The sequence below is a fragment of the Nyctereutes procyonoides genome, unplaced genomic scaffold (assembly GCF_905146905.1).
Source record: "Nyctereutes procyonoides isolate TBG_1078 unplaced genomic scaffold, NYPRO_anot_genome, whole genome shotgun sequence".
In the NCBI taxonomy this organism is placed as follows: Eukaryota; Metazoa; Chordata; class Mammalia; order Carnivora; family Canidae; genus Nyctereutes; species Nyctereutes procyonoides.
Window position 1 is genome coordinate 40,057,738 of NW_026575030.1, and position 18,021 is coordinate 40,075,758.

General features: G+C 35.3%; 1 long non-coding RNA gene across 1 annotated transcript in view; it reads right to left on the reverse strand.

Annotated features, from left to right (window-relative positions):
- LOC129503904 (uncharacterized) overlaps positions 1-16,061 on the reverse strand; it is a 77,742-nt gene extending 61,681 nt beyond the window's left edge. Inside the window, exons 1-3 of the long non-coding RNA XR_008663256.1 lie at positions 15,860-16,061; positions 14,411-14,434; positions 9,518-9,622 (exon numbers count right to left, since the gene is read on the reverse strand). This is a non-coding gene — a long non-coding RNA (uncharacterized LOC129503904). The remainder of the gene's footprint in view (positions 1-9,517; positions 9,623-14,410; positions 14,435-15,859) is intronic.
- Positions 16,062-18,021: the final 1,960 nt, after the last annotated feature.

Here is an 18,021-nt window from a genome sequence, read left to right on the forward strand (position 1 = left end):
CCAAAAGAGACATGTAAACAAGATGTAATGAAAAAAAAATCTCCTATTCAGTTGGCAACAACAGAAAATACTTTGTTTTGGTGAAAGTATTGATGCTGTTCTTCCCACACACAATTAAAAACTTTCAATCTGGAAATTTTAATTACAACTTGTATTAGCATGCCTATTTGCACAGTGCCTATACAAGGAATCGTATAAATCAAAATGGAATCTTAGACCCCAGGTATCTTTGAGGCATTAGACATGTGCTAATACTCCTTTTTTACTTATGATCTATGGGTCTTGTAGAAGACATGCAACTTATTCAAGCAACAGGGACCTTATGAAAGAAGCGTTGTCAGTAAACACCAATCTATAAACTCTTCAGGAGAACAGAGTACTCACATTCATTGACTTAGCTGATGGCAAGAAAGTTTATTCTTCTAGATCTTTCTTCATCTGCAAATAATTGAGGCTTGAGACAGATCAGTAGTTTTAAATTTTGTTTGGTACAACTTACAGAAACTTAAATAGATAACATTTTTTCCTGCTCTAGCTAAAGTAGGGTTGAAGGCTGTCACAGAAACCTCTTAAACACCAACTCGGACTTCTTGGGTTCACCTGCATTGATTCAGTTATTCTGGTGACTAGTTTTCCATAGTTCACTGTCATTCAGATACGCTTGACAAAGCCTTGTCTCACACATCCTGTGAACCTCTAGTCTCTTGTTCTGGAGCTTCTCTCTTAAGAGCAAGTCATGAACAATGTTGGGGCAAAACTTTGTTCAGTTGAATATGGAAGCCACTGGACCAATTCTTCCCCTTTTCTTTTTCTGCAGGGACTGTCACAAGAGCAGTCATTTAAACAGCCTCTTAGAAGATGACTTCACAAAAGGCAGAAATCTATTGTTTTTAATATCACACAATAGCCAGATAGGCAGTATACCCCCAAGTGAGGTCTCTATTTCTCATTCTCTAATTCATCCTGCCTTTTTCTCCCTTCTGCTTCCAAGATTCACACCTTCTAATAGGTTGGTTCAGAGAACTTTTTTCTTCTGACTCTATTTTCAGGGGAACCCAGACTAAGCAAAGAACCTGGGCCATTTAAATAATCCAAGCTATAAGCTCTTTAGCAACTTGAGAACAAACAATTCCTGGATCAACCTTCACTAAAATTTCATCATTAACAGCATACTAACGATCTGACATACTATAATTAATTACATATTCCCTTTATGTTAGTCTTTCTCCCTCCACTAGAAGATAAATTTGTATGAAGCCAGAAAATTATGTCTATTTTGTTTACTACTGTACTTTCAGTGCCATTAACCATTCTCATTCTCATATGTTGACTGTGAATTTGATTAGGCTCAATGAGAACATAGCATATATTCTCTTGCTACAAATTTCATTGCTGAATATATGATTCAATCAAGGGAGAAATCCAAGTGCAAATGTTAGGTATCACAGACATCTATATGAGTGAGAAAAAAAATGATTAGAACATGTTTTCAGAACTGGTCACCCCCAAGGTAATAACTAAATGTTATTTTAAACACTTCATTATTTTCGATCCTGAGGGAGGAATGCTTCTTATTTCTTTTCTTTTTTTTTAATTTTTCAATTAAAACATAAAAGTGAAAAATGTTCAGACTTACAAATAGATTTTTTTTTTGCTCTGTCAAGCAACTGACTCATAAGCTGTTAGATACAATAGGGCATGTGAAAAATAAATTAGTTTAACTATGAATTCTCCCTCAAGTATTTCTAAAATGGCAGTATTATGTTTATAGGTCAAATTATTAGATAATGTGTTTTTGGTCATATTTGTGAGATTACAATAATTAGGAACTAAAAATATCATTGTAACAAACTATTTTAAAGGTACTTGATTCAATGCAAACTACTTTGGACTTTATGATGAATCCTAACAGAATATGCTGTCTGGGAGAAATGCTGCAGATATATGAACTAAAAAGAATGCTTCAACAATTTGTCCTCAACCAGTTGATTTGTAGGTATCCAATTAGGGTTTTACTTGGTGCTTTTGAGTAATTAAATCTTAAATTGCCCTTAATAAAAATACGTTGACTGATAGAGTCATTAAGTGAGTTCTTTATGGAATCCCTACTATGTATCAAGCATTGAATCTCTTTCTTCAAAAAACCTAATCTAGAAAAATAGACACTTTCGGGTAATGCATATCTAAGGTATTAGAGTTATCAAAAGGAAAGGGAAATATATAGGGAAAAAGCTTCTCACTGCTGCTCACATACTGTAGTGTATCATCTCATTGGATGTACTTTTCAGTCTCATTCCAAGTAAATGCCAGTCCCTTAATAGCCTACAGGGTGATACATCACCTGGATCTTCTTTAATTCTTGGATCTTATTTACTGTTAGTATCCTTGTTTGTTCTGATCTAGTGATACTGATCTTCCTAATGTTCTTCACACACATCAGACCTCCTCCCACCCAAAGGCCTTTTTTGCCTTAGCTCTTCCCTCTGTCCCAAAGGCTTTCCCCTGAAGTGCCACATTTAGTTTCACCACCATTCCCACTCCCCCCAACACACACACACAACCTGCATGTACTTGCTGAAATGTTAGCTTCTCGGGGAGGCTTATCCCAACTAGTTTATTTAAAATTAAGCTAACCCTTTAGACACTTTCTGATGATTTTCTAGTCCCTTTTCTTGCCTGTTATCTACATAAAACATTACCTTCTACTATATCATATACTTCACTTTACTATCTCGCTTATTGACTGTATGAAGCCAGAGGATGTTGTCCCTTTTATTTTCTGATATATGCCTAGTGTTTTGAAAAGTGCCTGGCATAAAAGAGGTGTTCAATGAACGTTTGTTGAATGAATGAATAAATAAATGTACATAATATGAACTCAAAAATTTTTGCTGAATAAATATGAATAAAAGAACAAAAAGATTTTTGAATTGGGTTTTGAGTAAAAGTTTTCTAACAGCAAGGAAATAAAAGCCTGAATGATGCTGGAGAGATAAGAGATAAGCAAAGCTTTGATAAGTAGTTGCCCTGCAGATAATAGCCACCTTAGTTAAGTGGGAGAGTAACATGATTAGGTCTCTGCTTGTAACTTTGCAGAAATGTACAAATTGGATCTGAGGGGAGGAAGTCCAGAGGCAGGAAGACCAGCTACACCATGGAATCAGGTATGAGGTCCTGAAACAATATGGGGGTGGGGGAACAGACCGCAGGGGAGATTTGAACATTTCTGAAGAATAACTGACAATTGAAATTGTCTTTGTGAAGCTGCCTTCACAGACATTTAACTTAGGCAGAACTTAATTCATTCTTGCAACCCATGATGTTAAGAATTTGACGAGTGTTAGATAACCTTATAATCCAGGAAACAGAACTCTGTGGAATGCTAGACTCCTTTGTAATGAAAATAATCTTGGAATGGGCAGAGATTATTACTAATGCTTTAGCAACTCAATAGATTCGGATTCATTGCCCTAAGGGAACAATTTTAGCATCATGAATAGAGTTCATACCTGGGAAGAAAGTCTTTATTTACTAAATAATTACCATTGAGGACTTGCTCTTTCCTCTTTCAATACTGTGGAAACTTTGCAAAGCAGGCCTGGAGATACTGTAGAGTCTTAACACATAGTCTCATCCACTCATCCCCTTGCCTTTCCTCCAGGATGAGAGAGAACATAGGAGATTAGGAAAATGCCAAGCAATAAAAATCTAAGACATAAACAAATAGTTCCTCTGAAAAGCTTTATTTGGGCATTGCATGTTCTGAGGGTTAGACCTATGATGACTTAAACAAGCTGTACAAAAGAAAATCCCATATATCTCTGCAATTTTTTTTCTAGAAGCTGACACAATATATTGAGTGCTTTTTCTAGTTATAGATACCACTGAGGAAGAATATCAATTGTGATTGGATAGTTTCAGTCATAATTTAAGAGTAAGGAAAGATAAAACTGAATATTTTAATAAATTTTAAAATAAGAAATTGAAGGAGTTAGACTTTTTGTATCTACAAAAGCCAAAAAGAGAAGAGGATCTCAATGATCTAGATTTCCGAAGCCTAGTCGGAATTTGAAGTCAGACAAAAGACTATAATCCCATGGCAAGAGTCCTTAGGACACAGTAAATCATTAAATGATGATTTTTTTTTCCAAATATGCTTTTAGTCAACTAAATTTGGAAAATAGTCCTATGCCGCATCTCCAACTCTGAAGGTTTATACACTGAAGGTTGTACAGTGAACATTAAAAATTTTGAGAAATTGCAAAAGATTGGGAGAAACCACACAAATACACAGAAATACCTTAGCTTCTCAATATGTGTTAAAGGCTTTTCAGATTTACTTGACAGTGGAGCCTTTTTTTGTCAGGTAACATGTAGCCTTCTCCAAGGAAGAATGGAAAATTATACCCTGGGTCAATATCTGGAAACAAAATTACATCTTCTTTATCTTTGCGTTTATAACATTGTCTTAGCCCTTTTGCACAGCATTAAGAATTACTGTGTAGACTGGGTGGTATATAAACATCAAACATTTATTTCTCAAGTTCTAGAAGCTGAAAGGGGGAAGTCAGGTGTCAGCATGTCCAGGTGAAGGTCCTCTTACAGGTTGCAGTGTGTTCCTATATGGTGAAAAGGGCAAGCTAGCTCTTTGGAGCCTCTTTTTTAAGGGTACTAATCATATTTATGTGGCTTTCCTTAATGTCCCAATCACCGCATAGAGACCCCATCTCCTAATACCACCCTGTTGGACATTAGGTTTTCAACGTATGAATTTTCGGCGAACACAAACATTCACACCGTAGTAAGCATCCTTCATATTTGTGGTATGAACACACATGTATCTCAAATATCTCATCTAAAATTAGTAATGTGTATAGTGGGTAATAGGCAAATATTCTCTCAAGATATTTTGTTTTCTTTCATATACCTTCTTTTGTCCTGTTATGCCATTTCTGATCCTTTTTTTAATGGCTACCAGGTTTCAGGGAATGCACATCATAAAAAAATCAGTAATTTTTGTTTCAAAGGTAGAGTTATAATACCTAATAATTTTGAAGAATTTAGAAGAAAAGTGGTAGAAAATTGCCAGTAACTTAGGAACAATATTACAGAGTATCAGCACCAAGACAAAATACTACTCTCCTAGTATTTAGTATTTACTTAAATAATAAAATAATAATAGAAAATAATATAAATTAGATACAAACATATGTGAATGTTCATATATACAAATATAAATGCAAAATAGGGAATTTTTACTATGCTAAAAGTTACTTAAATAAGTTATCAGACTTGAGCATCACTACAACTCTAAGAGGTATGACTGTTTTACAAACTATAAAACCAAGCCTTAGAGAAGTTAAATTAACTTGCCATAGTTCATGTATTAGGAGTGATATTAGGGGTGAATGAATAATTTCTGCAAGCATTCTTAAGGTGATGAGTGCCTGGAAAAATCCCAGGTTATCCATATTTTCCTGCCATGATAATTAACACTATTTCTTTTTACTGTCTGTGTGCCCGCGTTAGACGATAACTTACTTAGTCAAGCCATAAATAATGGACTGAAGCATAAGAAGAGTATCATTACATATTGTAATAAAGAATTACTTTTAGACTGCAGAAGGATGCCTTTCTAATTTTCTCATAACCTGAGGATGCATGCTGTGTCTTCTCAAAAAACAAAATGTCAACTCTGGATGTAGCCTGCAGAACTAGAGGAAACTTAGTGTTACCTGATTTAAAAGTAATCTTCACTCCTGATATTTGTGCTGAGATTGTGTGTGTGTGCATGTGTGCATGTGCATCCACCTGTCACATGATATTCTCTTTCATAGGCTCATCTGAAACTTGGTCATTATACTAATGGGAAGCACTGAGATGAGTTTTGCTCTTTCTTTTGAGAAGACATTACTGCAAAGCAAGACAATTCCCTTGTAAATAAAAACTGGATACTTCAGATAGTTTCTTTAATTAAAGTGAAAAGTCGATTAATTCTACATCTTCTCAGAGTGTGGGAAAAAAACAAGATTTTTGAACTATGTCCTGCTCTAAAATGCCCTGTGGATATTAGTTTTACAGAAAAACTTTCTCAGGACAAGTGTAAATTAATGCCTAACTAGTAATGAAGTAGATGTCTTCATTTGTCTAATTATTTGTGCCTTCTAGGGAACATTGAAAGATAACATATTTTATGGGAAATTCTGTCATAAATATCCATTAAATTTCTTAAGTATTGTTAGGTGGTCCTGTGAGACATAATAAGGTTCCTTTCACTTGAAATCAGATGCTGATAACTTGCTCAAATGTACCAGCTGGATTGTGTGAAATATATGTGTTTAAGTAGGTAAAAGGTCATTAATAGGTACATGCAAGCTGCAGTAGAAATGACTTTTAACCTGTCATGCTACTCCCCCAATCCCACCCCCACAGTTATCTTACCTACCCCCCTCTTTACAACCATACACCTCATTCAGCACATTTACTTCTTAAAAAAAGTCCCTTCCTTTTGGTGATACTTCTTATTTCCCTTCTGCTCTGCCAATTCCTTCTGTATCTTTCCCCACTCCCCTGTTATTGTTGTCTTATATTATATGATCCAAGCTTATATTGTTAGCATACTCCTTAGTCATTCTATATACTCTAAGGCCTCAGACATTATCAATAGGCAAGTGACTCCCAACTTTTTATCGGTAACTTATTTCAACATATTTTTTGAATATCCATTATTTTCCTTGTATACTGTGGTCAGATGAGAGTATGACTATTGCCTAGTAGAAGAAATATAATAAATCAATAAACTGCCCAAATAAAATAAAAATATACCCATAATTATGATAAGGCCTCTGAATAAAAATTATAGTATAATTAACATCTTGGAATCTTAGGACTTGAAGTTCAAACTGCTCCTTTGAACTGGATGTGGTCATTTTGGCCAATTTGCAAATGGGCTAATGGGGAATTTAACAAAAATATTCTGAAAATGGACAGTGCTTATTAGATGACTGCATATTAGTCACCATTAAAGCAAGCAACAGTGAAAACCCTCTTTCAAGCTCATGTGTTTTGTAAGAACGAATGAAAAGTACTGCAATTAGACCAAAAAATGCAAATTAAGGGGACAAAAAAGAACTGAGTCTGATTTGTCAGAGAAAATAATGACAAAAGCAAAGTCTATTATAGGAAAAGCTTTAGAATGAAATCCATGAAAGTAGCAATATGAACAAGGGGAACAATAATCAGGGAGGGAAAACTGGAACAATTGGATGCTTCTTGGGGCTCAGGATAAATTACAAGGCCAATTCTTACATAATGACAGTCAATACTTGATATTTGGAAGGTCTAAGGCACCCCTCCTTTTCAACAAAGTCACATGTAATAATAAAGCAATTGATGAGAGGCTTACATACATTTGCTAAAACCCCAAGGGGAAATTTTTTCCCTCTCTTATCCTAACTCTGCTCATATAATATGTTGAAGCAACTGCAAAAATAATTTTATTTTATATGTAACAATTTCTAGTTTGAATGGCTTTCATTTAGCATATGATCTGCTGAAATTAGCATTGTGGTAGACACAGGGATGTGTCACCATAGCCTTTTAAAGAATGGGTTTGCTGCTCAGCTCTGGAATAACGTCAGGAGACCATTTCTGCCTGTCAGCTAAGGGTTTGCTGCAGCAGCAGAGGGCTGAGTCACCCAAGGGCTGAGTCACCCAAGGGCTGACTGGATAAGGTGAGGGAACAAAGAAGGGATTCATAAACTTTCTCTGTAAAGAGTCAGACAGTAAATGTTTTAGGTTTATGCGGGCTACAGTCTTCGTCACAACTGTTCAACTTTGCTGTTGTAGCTTGAATACAGCCAGAGATAATAAATTACGGATGAACATGGCTGTATTCCAATAAAATTGTGTTTATGGACCTTGAAATTTGAATTTCATACAAGTTTTACATTTCACAAAATATTATTCTTCTTTTGATTTTTTCCCAATCATTTCAAAATGCAAAAACCCATTCTTAGCGTACAGGCAATACATATTTAGATGGCAGATTAGTCATAGTTTGCTGAAGGTCACATCCCTTTCACCCTAATGTGGGACAGTCTAACGGGTGATTCGTGCTCCAGAGCTCCTCACCAATTTCTTTGAGGGTTTAATGGATACATGGTGCCCTTCGACTTCTTTCTCTGTTCAACCTGCTTGCTCCCCTTCCCCTTGCAGCTGTTGACTCCTAAGAAATATCTTGCATTCCAAACTGTTTCTCGGCCTCTGTCTCTCTACAACTCAACATGAAACTCACATGAATTGATGTGTTAGGTGTTTTCTCCTCTAAAAATGGGCAGCTTTAATATCCCATTTTTATGACCATCGTTGACTCAGACAGAAATAAAGAAAGCAGAGCAGCTGTGTGCATGGAAGTCTAGGGAAAAAGGAGAACTAGAGATAAGGAAGGGGCCGGTAAGCTCCAAGCCCTAGATTGGATTTCATATATTGTTATTTACTCACCTGACTATACCCTGTTCCTATTCATTGTAGACCCATCTAATCAACTCTGTTTTCTAGTGGACTGCCCTTTATGTTCTTTATGTTCTACCTCCATCAACCATCTACCTCTAGCCACTTTTTATTAGCCTAAGTGATCTCAGTTACTATTAGCTCAGATAAAGTTTATTTTCCAGTAATAAACTTCCTTATCTTCCCATAATCCTCATTTATACAATTAGGTCCCCATTCTACCCTGCATGTTTCCTTTATCCCACCCTTGGCATCACATTGAAGCCCTTATGGATCTCTCTACATGTAGCCTATCAGTGCTTATCGACTATAAATTGTATTCCAAGTCACTTCTTGCTCTTGGCTATCTGCCATTTGGAAAGTATCTGATGTGATTTAATAACGTATTTAATATGGACAGAAGTTTTACATTTGACCTCTTCTTTATATTAGCATTCAAATACTTTATAGGAAAAAAAATTCCACTACTAGAATTTCGGGCTATGTGCAGGTAGCCGGAGGGGTAATTTTGAGTGTGGAAAGTTACCTGGTGACCCTCATTCAGACCACATGGAGGACTTGCCAACAAGAAAGAATAGTCCTGCCATCACACAGTATCTACCCATAAATTATTGACTCTGAACTCTGGATATGATGATCGTTTTATTGGTAGCCACAAATCAGACATACACCTGAAAATGGGTTCACTTTCAGCATACCAAAGATCACTTTAATCAAACGAAGAAACACAATTTCAAGTGATTGCTACTTTTATATCAGTTTTCTTCATTCATTGATTCTAAAGAATGAATATGGATGATTCCCAAATCATTGTTCACCAAAAAAAAAAAAAAAATTAAAAAACATTGTTTGCTTTTGCTACCATCACTTACTACATGATAGTTTTCATATGTCCTTTGCTTCATGGTACCTGTTATTAAGCATGTGTTCAACTCTATAATCTGTCTACCTCTTTTTTAAATTCTACTTAGTCAATAGCACAAAAATATTCAAGGTGTGTACTTACCTACTCATCTACTTTTGTGCATCAACTCATCAACATTTGCAGTTATATTTTTTCTCATTTGTTTTCCGCAGAAGTCCTCTTCCTCAAGCAAATAATGTTACCTTCCTAAGGTAAAAAGAAAGTTTGATTGGCAGCTGTGGCAGGAAACCATTTAGAGGGTCAAGTAAAAAGGCATATGGGAATATGAAAATGAGAAGCAATACTGTCCTGTCTCCTCACATCTATTGTTCCCAGTTGGCCAGGAACTCTTTAGTGCATGTGAGAATCACTGTTGAATTCTGGCACTTTCTAAACTTGATATAATCTATGAAATTCTGTCCCCTATCAATGCAAATAGAAGCAGTACTAGCAAATGTATAATACTTCCATAGTAGATTTTGGGGGGTGGGGGGAGAAAAACATAAACCTTTGTCATAAGGAAGACTTAGCATTTTAAAACTATTTATTTATTTGTTTGTTTAAAAAGTAATACCTATTTATTCTAGAAATCAAAAACATACCAAAGCCCAATGAAGGAAACAAAAAATATCTATGACCTCATAATAAAATGTATACTTTGTGCATATGTATCTGTGTGTACATATGTGTATTTACATACAGAATGGAAGTCACTCAGCAAATTCTTTTTTCATATTGTAAACTGGCCTACCCTGAGAAAATGATAAACTTATTTGCGTATTATATCTTGACAGCTAATTAGAAAGAAGAAATAAGCCTATCAGATTCTTTCTAATACTTTTTCCCATTGGTTGTAAATCTATGTTAACCAGTCATAACATGCCTATCATCCGTTTTCTGTGGCTGGAAAAACATGCTTCATTAGGGCAAGATCAGCCACATATAGGATCATTACTTTCCCAAGAATGTTAAGCACAAGTCAGGTGTTTTGTGACTATTTGTGGGTGAATATGGATGACTGATTGCAGTGAACTATCAATTGCTCAGTGGACCAGGAGCTGATACAAACTTTGTAGATCCTGAAATTTATACAATCAGAGACACTCTTTAAGAAATGCAATTAATATATAAATAAATATAAGGGACGAATACACAATTACAGAGCATTGGAGCACACGTGTGCCTCAGTCAGTTAAGTCTCCTCCTCGTGATGTCCGCTCAAGTCATGATCTCAGGGTCCTCAGATTGAGCCCTTTGTCAGATTCCACACTCAGTGGGGAGTCTGCTTGAGCTTCTTTCCCTCTTCCTCTGTCCCTCCCCACCCCCGACTCACACACACACTCTCTCTCTCTCAAATAAATAAATTTTTAAAAAATCACAAATCATCTCACAAAGCCTACAAAAGAACCCTTGGCAAGAAAGGATCCTTGAAGCTTAAGCATTATTAACTCTTTGATAAATTCATCCCTGCCTCCATTGTACTTGGTATACTAGTTTTTAGTATTTCTGTCTTGACACAATCTGTCTTGGTCCATTTTTTTTGTCTTTGTCTCTGGATTTTCTAGTTATAAGATACAGAGTTCCATTGAGCCTTCTCGTTACTGAGTGCAGAGATTTTATTTCATAAGAATTTGATTTGGGCCTTCCTCGTATTCTCCTCCTTTGAATTGCTGTATATTTTTATATGCTTCATGATTACTGTTTCTTCATGGTTATAAAAGGAATTGTATGCTCATATAGTAGTAGAAATTGAGATTAAATCTCTCAGAAATTCTATTGTTTTCTGTCCTGAATCTTTAACACCCATATAAGGTTTGAAGTGCTTGTATAGAACAGTGTTATTTTGTCAGCATCCTATGCTTGTTTGTCTTCTGCATCATTAGGACATTTTGGCACTATCTTGGACACAATGCTCTCACTCCCTGCTTTCTGCATGACATTGTTTTCCCGTCATGAGCTAATTAGGGAGTCATGACATTATGTCTTTTTGTTTTCTTAGAGAAGCACTGTCCAGTAGAAACATAATGTGAGCACTAAGGGAGAGCCACACGTATAAATTAAAATGGCTGGTAGTTGCTTTTTAAAAAGTAAGAAAAAACAAGTAAAATTATTTTAATGTTATATTTCCCTAATCAAAATGTTATCATTTCAAAATATAATCCATATAAAAATTATTGAGATACTTTAAATTTTGTTTACATGCTATTTTGTTGTTGTTGTTTGTTTTGAAATTTGGTGTATTTTTCACTACGTTAATTGCTTCCAAGTGCTCAATAGCCACAGCAGGTTGTGGGTACTGAATTGGACAGCACAGGTTTTAAATTCCTTATGTCAGCTATAGAGAGGTAGCATCGAGCTCACCTCTGGGTGAGTGATGTATTCTCCAATGTGTTTCCAATGCCCTGGGGTAACGTAGATGGTAAAATCTACCTTCCCTTTACGCAAACATGGTCTTTCCCTAGTAAGAGTTTTAGCAAGTTCATTCTATCATAATGTTTATTTAACTCCCCAAACAATAGCCATTCTGTTTACTATAGTAATTTAAAACTCCGTTTAGCCCTTTCTTTAAACTGATGCTAGTTGTATTGCATTGGTAGTATTCTTGTTTTCTTTTTTTTCTTTTTTCAGTATCTAGCACAGAACTGCCATTCTTTCTTAGTTTCTAGAACAGATGCTGATTTTTCTATATTTCCATGTAGTTTATTATTCTTTTTTTTATTTTTCAGTTCCAATAATAATATCCAGCTTTTAAAAGGTTAAATACCTGCATGCAATTTTCATCTTACCCAGTAAACCATATGAGTTTACTTTAGAAACTCAAAAGAGATAACCTGTATATATTATAGAAAAAATATTTCTTCTTGAAAATTATTTACTGTGAAACCAGGTGCCACTAGAGAAAACGAATCAGTGTGTGCCAGGCATATCAGCCTGTGGTATAGAGAAAAGCAACAGATAGCAAGATGATAATTCCAATTATGAAAAGAAATTTTGTTTTTGATGATGTTAAATTTTCTAGATTTCTTAACGTTAAAGTTACTTTCAATATAGTACATTTTATTTAACACTCTTTGACATAGGGATGCCTGAGTGGCTCAGTGGTTGAATGTCTGCCTTTGACTCAGGGCGTGATCCCAAAGTTTCAGGATCGAGTCCCACATCGGGCTCCTTGCATGGAGCCTGCTTCTCCCTCTGCCTATGTCTCTGCCTCTCTCTGTCTCTCATGAATAAATAAATTAAATAATAATAGTAATAAAAAACACTCTTTCACATAACGTGTTTTTAAGACATCTAGGGTAATACTTTCCTTCAGAACTTTCAATGTATGCATGTGTGCGTGTGTGTGCTTCAAAATATAGAAAAAGCTAGGGCAGCTCGGGTGGCTCGGCGGTTTAGCGCCTGCCTTCAGCCCAGGGCGTGATCCTAGAGTCCCCAGATCAAGTCCCACATCAGGCTCCCTGCATGGAGCCTGCTTCTCCCTCTTCCTGTGTCTCTGTCTCTCTCTTTCTCTGTGTGTCTCTCATGAATAAATAAATAAAATCTTTTAAAAAAAAGTTACATATACTAACTGACTTTCAAACCAAATATATGTTCAGTGCTTGGAAAATACACTTGAAATTGTTGGATGTCAGCTGTCCAATAACATAACCAAAAGGTTCTTGGGCAATTATCTAAAAAATTCATTGAATAAGTCTGTATGTAGTTATAAAATAAAAAAATATTATTGATAAGTCCATATTTTATTGCCATTTATACAGTTCATTCTATGTGTGTAGAACAGTTTACAAATCATCGTATGTAATGTGTGCCATAGCAGTTTGAGTTAGGTATCGTCCCTACTTTACAAATAAAATTAAAGGTTACTAAGAATAGGTATCTTGTTCAAAAATACAGAACTCATTAAGCATTTCACTTCTATACTTAAGCCCAGAGCTCTTCCTAATGCACATTTTGTTCTGAGCTTTTTTTTTTCTTTCTTCCTTTTTTTGAATAGTTGCAGTGATAAAAGAAAAGAAGACAGGCGTTACTTTCCATTGCCCTTATTTACAAATTGGCTGAAATCGTGGTGTAGAAAAATGTGTAAATGGAGCATGGTTAAAAGAAAGAGAAACACACATCTAGCTAGCAACAGGGGGTATATTAATAACAATATTAATGACAAAACAATGCATTTTTGTTACTTCTTACATTTGAATAAGCTTTTAAAGCATATTCACAAAAAAGCTTTTAGAGAAAGGACACCTTGACTTCAGGAATGTTATTTTTAAGACAGATTAGTGCCCCAGAAAAGGTGGTTTGGAAATCTCCTTCACCATTTTCTTTCCTTGTGCCCATCCTGTGCTGGATGTACATTATTCAGTTGGGGTCAAGATGTATTAAAATGTCCTTGATTTTTATCAATGAGTCAGATTCATATAGTAGCATACCTTAAAACCACTCACTAATATTACTTAGTGAAAGATGTAGAAATTTGAGTGGGGAAAGAAATTGGAAATAATGGAGGAATTAGAAAAGGAAGTGGTGAAGGACAATAAGGGGAAAAATAAAAGGATTTGGCTTGATAACAATACAATTGAAAATGACCCAAACTCCGAAGTTTGGGAAAGTGTAATCAGATCCCATTTTCTGTCAAGACATCACTTACCATTACAGAGGGGTTTACATCTCCTTCCAATTATCATGCATACTTGTGCTCCAGTCTTGCCACTTTAATTTTACAAGTCAGTGGGCTAACAATTATTTTAGCTGCTTTAATACAGATTGTTTGATGCCCTTGGTGTGACTCACGGGTAGTAGCGAGGCCTATGACAAATTCTCCATTTGTTTCAATTCCTGCGGTGGATACAGGGATTACTTGCCAAGGCTGCTAGCCAGCCTCTCCCTTCCTACAAAAAGTCAGGTCATCCACGATGACCATTTCTTCTTAGGTAACTAGAGGCAGAGAGAAGTACAGACAACCTGACCATGAACTCTTCAGCCAGTAACGTTACTCACCAGCATGGAAGTCCTCTTATTTTTCTGTAATGAAACAAAACAGTAGTTTTAAATTACCAATTGCCTCTTTGTACCTCAAAATGTTACCTGACCTGTATTTTCAGCACAAAAATTTCATCAGTTTGTATAATAAGAACTCCAGTCTCTAACAGAAAGTTATAGAAACTCTTAATGGAATTTGGGCACTAATCTATGTTCAACTGTGAAGAAATTCTTTCAGAATTGAAAATTACAGCCATATTAATACATTTCTCTTGTGCTGTGAACAATAAATGCCAAGAGGCTTTTTCCCCTTTAATGATTAACTGCTTTTTGGAAAGTACAGCCATTTACCACATGCAAATTTCTTGCTTTGTAGATCAGATGTGACTAAGAACACTAGGTGGTTGCCTCTTGTGAATAGATTTAGAAAGTACTAATTATAAGACTAACATACCACAATCATGCTTAATTTGTGTAACTCCCTTAATGCCAGATGAGTGAACTCTGTGAAGCAAATTGAGATAACAACAATAGGATTTTTACCTTTTGTCTATTTACTTTCTTACAGGATAAGATTGACAGCAGGGAATGAGAAATTTTGAGTATATAACACTTTTAAAAAATTATTTGTTACACTCAGGTAGAATTTAGACGTTTTATATATCTTAAATTAAAATGGCTTTTAAATTTAACTGTGTTTTTCAAAGTAACCAGATGGATAGTCAGTGTTGATGATTAGAATGGCTACCTCTATCAGAGTTTTAAATATTATTTGGTCTCGTGTCCTTTTTTTAAAGGTTAAATACCAAATATATAAGTATTCTATGTTAAAACTAATAAAATACATGCTAGAAACTAAGTATATCTGAATAGAATGCAAAATAGAAATGTTACAGATTTTTTGTTAGAATTTTAGTAATTATGTAATTCCATCAGTTAAAAGAGGGAAATGAAGGTATAAAAAAAAAAGGTCCTTATAAAATCTTTTTAAAAAAATATGCTGAATTGTAGTTCCATCAATGTAATTTCATGTTTGAGCATCAGGAAAACCTACCAAAAATCAGTTAATTGGAACTTGCAATTCCAAAGAAAGACAGATATGCTAAAATTAATAGATTGTAGAAATGAAAGAATATGATTTATTTAAAATAAATTAAGGTATAGATTTTCATGTTATGGTAAAATTCAAATAAGCACATAAAATTCTAAATGCATATTTCAACAGAAGTTAAGCTCTAAGCGTGGACATATGCCAAGCAGGCTTTTAAAAGCAATAAAAAGTAAGCTGAGCAGTTGGCCAAAGCAAACATACAATGAGACAATCTTAAAAATTAACTTGAAAAATTTGACATTTAGGTAACATGATAAAGATGATGATTTCCAAATAAGAAATGACTAAAAATAATAATATTTAAACCAAATCATAATAATTGTGCAAACGAACACACATACACATATTTAAAGTACCTTCTCCTATGGCGCTTAATATCTTTTGAGAAAAGAATTCAGGGCACCTGGGTGGTTCAGTGGTTGAGCATCTGCCTTTGGCTCAGGTCTTGATCTTGGGATCCTGAGATCTAGTCTCTCAGTGGGCTCCCCGCAGGGAGCCTGCCTCTCCTGCCTGTGTCTCTGCCTCTCTCTCTCTTTCTCTCTCTCTCTGTGTGTCTCTCATGAATAAATAAATAAATCTTTAAAAAAGAGAGAGAGAGAGAGAAAAGAATTCAACTCCAATTACATAATGGGATATCTTATCAAACTACCACATTGTTGTAATGCAAATATATATCTTTAAATGTTCCTGTTCTTAAAGACTGCCAACAGATCTGGTGTTTCTGCTTTTGTTTTTGTGGGGGTTTTCTGGTTTTGTTTTGCTTAGGTTGCATCACAAAAAGAGATTGCCACATAAAAGAAATATTTTTAGAAATTACTTAAGCTTACTTATTGGGAGAAATATATCAAAGGCATATCTACTTAGTACACATGAAAACAGAGTCTAGTATATGTTAGATACTCTGCTGGGGTCTGAATGCCAGAAAGAACTAAAACAATATACAATAGATAAAATGTGTTGGGTAGGAAATGTGTTGTCAACCTAAAAACAAGAGACAAGTTCAAGTGGCAAAGTATTTTTTGGAGGGGATCAAAGAATTACATTTTGGAGTAGACAGATTTAGGTAGAAACCCAAGTTGTGTACCAATTACAGTAGGTGGACCCAGGGTTTTTTCATGGGTGGGGGAAGGAAAAGAAGATTCAATATGTTGTTTTTAAAAGTTCATTGGTGGTGAAAAGCAGAGTTAGATTTCCACTTCATTGATTGGTCAGGCTCATGGTCACTGGGCAAAAGTTCATTTTTATCAGTCTTTTCAAACAGGAGTTTCTTGTCCTTGCTGACATTATCGAGATGATGCTGGTTTGGCCCAGTGAAAAGTTTTGAAAACAGAATGTGCAAGGCAGTTTCTGTGATATGGCTCCTCCAGTTTCATTTAAAATTGGTTCTGCTTACGTCGTTTTTCGCAATGTGCCAGCCATTATTCTAAGAACTTTATACATTTATTTCATTAAATTCATTATCTCTTCACAGCAATTCGGTATGTAGTAGGTGTCACCATTTTCATATTACAGACTAGAAATTTAAGACTGAGAGGAGTTTATGACTTTCCCAAGATAGGCATCAAGAATTATCCAAGATAGAAAATGTAGGGTCCAGAAACACGGTTTATAATTCCAAGGCAGAAAAGTTTAGGAAATAAAGGATCTAGGCAAATCTGTTGAGAGTACAGCTATGAGTTTGGAAGCATAAATCAAGAACATTATTAAAGTCTACGAAAATTAAACTCCTTTGACAATATCATTATAAACTTGCCGCTAGGAAAAGGTCAATTTGAATGTTTCGAGAATTTTTTTTCCAGTCCACTAGAGGGACTAGTATCCTTTGACTATGTGCTGTCTCAGCAAGCTTGTCCTCCTGTAGTCTGCTGAAAGTCATTCCAGTTTCTAGGAAATCATTAATGCCAGGTGCCTACTGTCTCTCAGTAGTCACTTGTGAAATGTCAAGGTTCTTTCCAGTCTGGTTTAAAGATCGAGGAGGAAAAAAATAAAAAAAATAAAAAAAAATTAAGATTGAGGAGGAAGAAGGACAAAGGATTACTGACTCTAGGTCATATAAAAGGACCTCCTGGAATCCACCAGCCAGCTTGCAAGAGAATCAATATACTTTTATGACTTCAACTCACTTACCCTATTATACTGGCCCAACCCTGGTTCATTCCTTAGATATCCTGGAATTTGAGAAGTTACTGTAAGCAATTACAAACACTGTGTCTTCTACAGCTTGTTACAGCCACCTTCTCTTTACATCTGGCCTCACATTTCCGCTAATAGATTCATTTCTTTGAGTTACAGCACAACGATAGGGCCATCCAATTGTCTCTAGATGTGTTGGTTAAAATGGACACATTTTGAAAGATGTGGAGAAAGTCCTTTTACTCCTATTTCACAGGGTACCTTTAGAATTTTGAATAAATTACTTGATTTTTTAAAGATTTTATTTATTTATTCATAAGAGACACAGAGAGAGGGACAGCGACACAGGCCCAAGGAAAAGCGGGCTCCCTGCAGGGAACCTGAT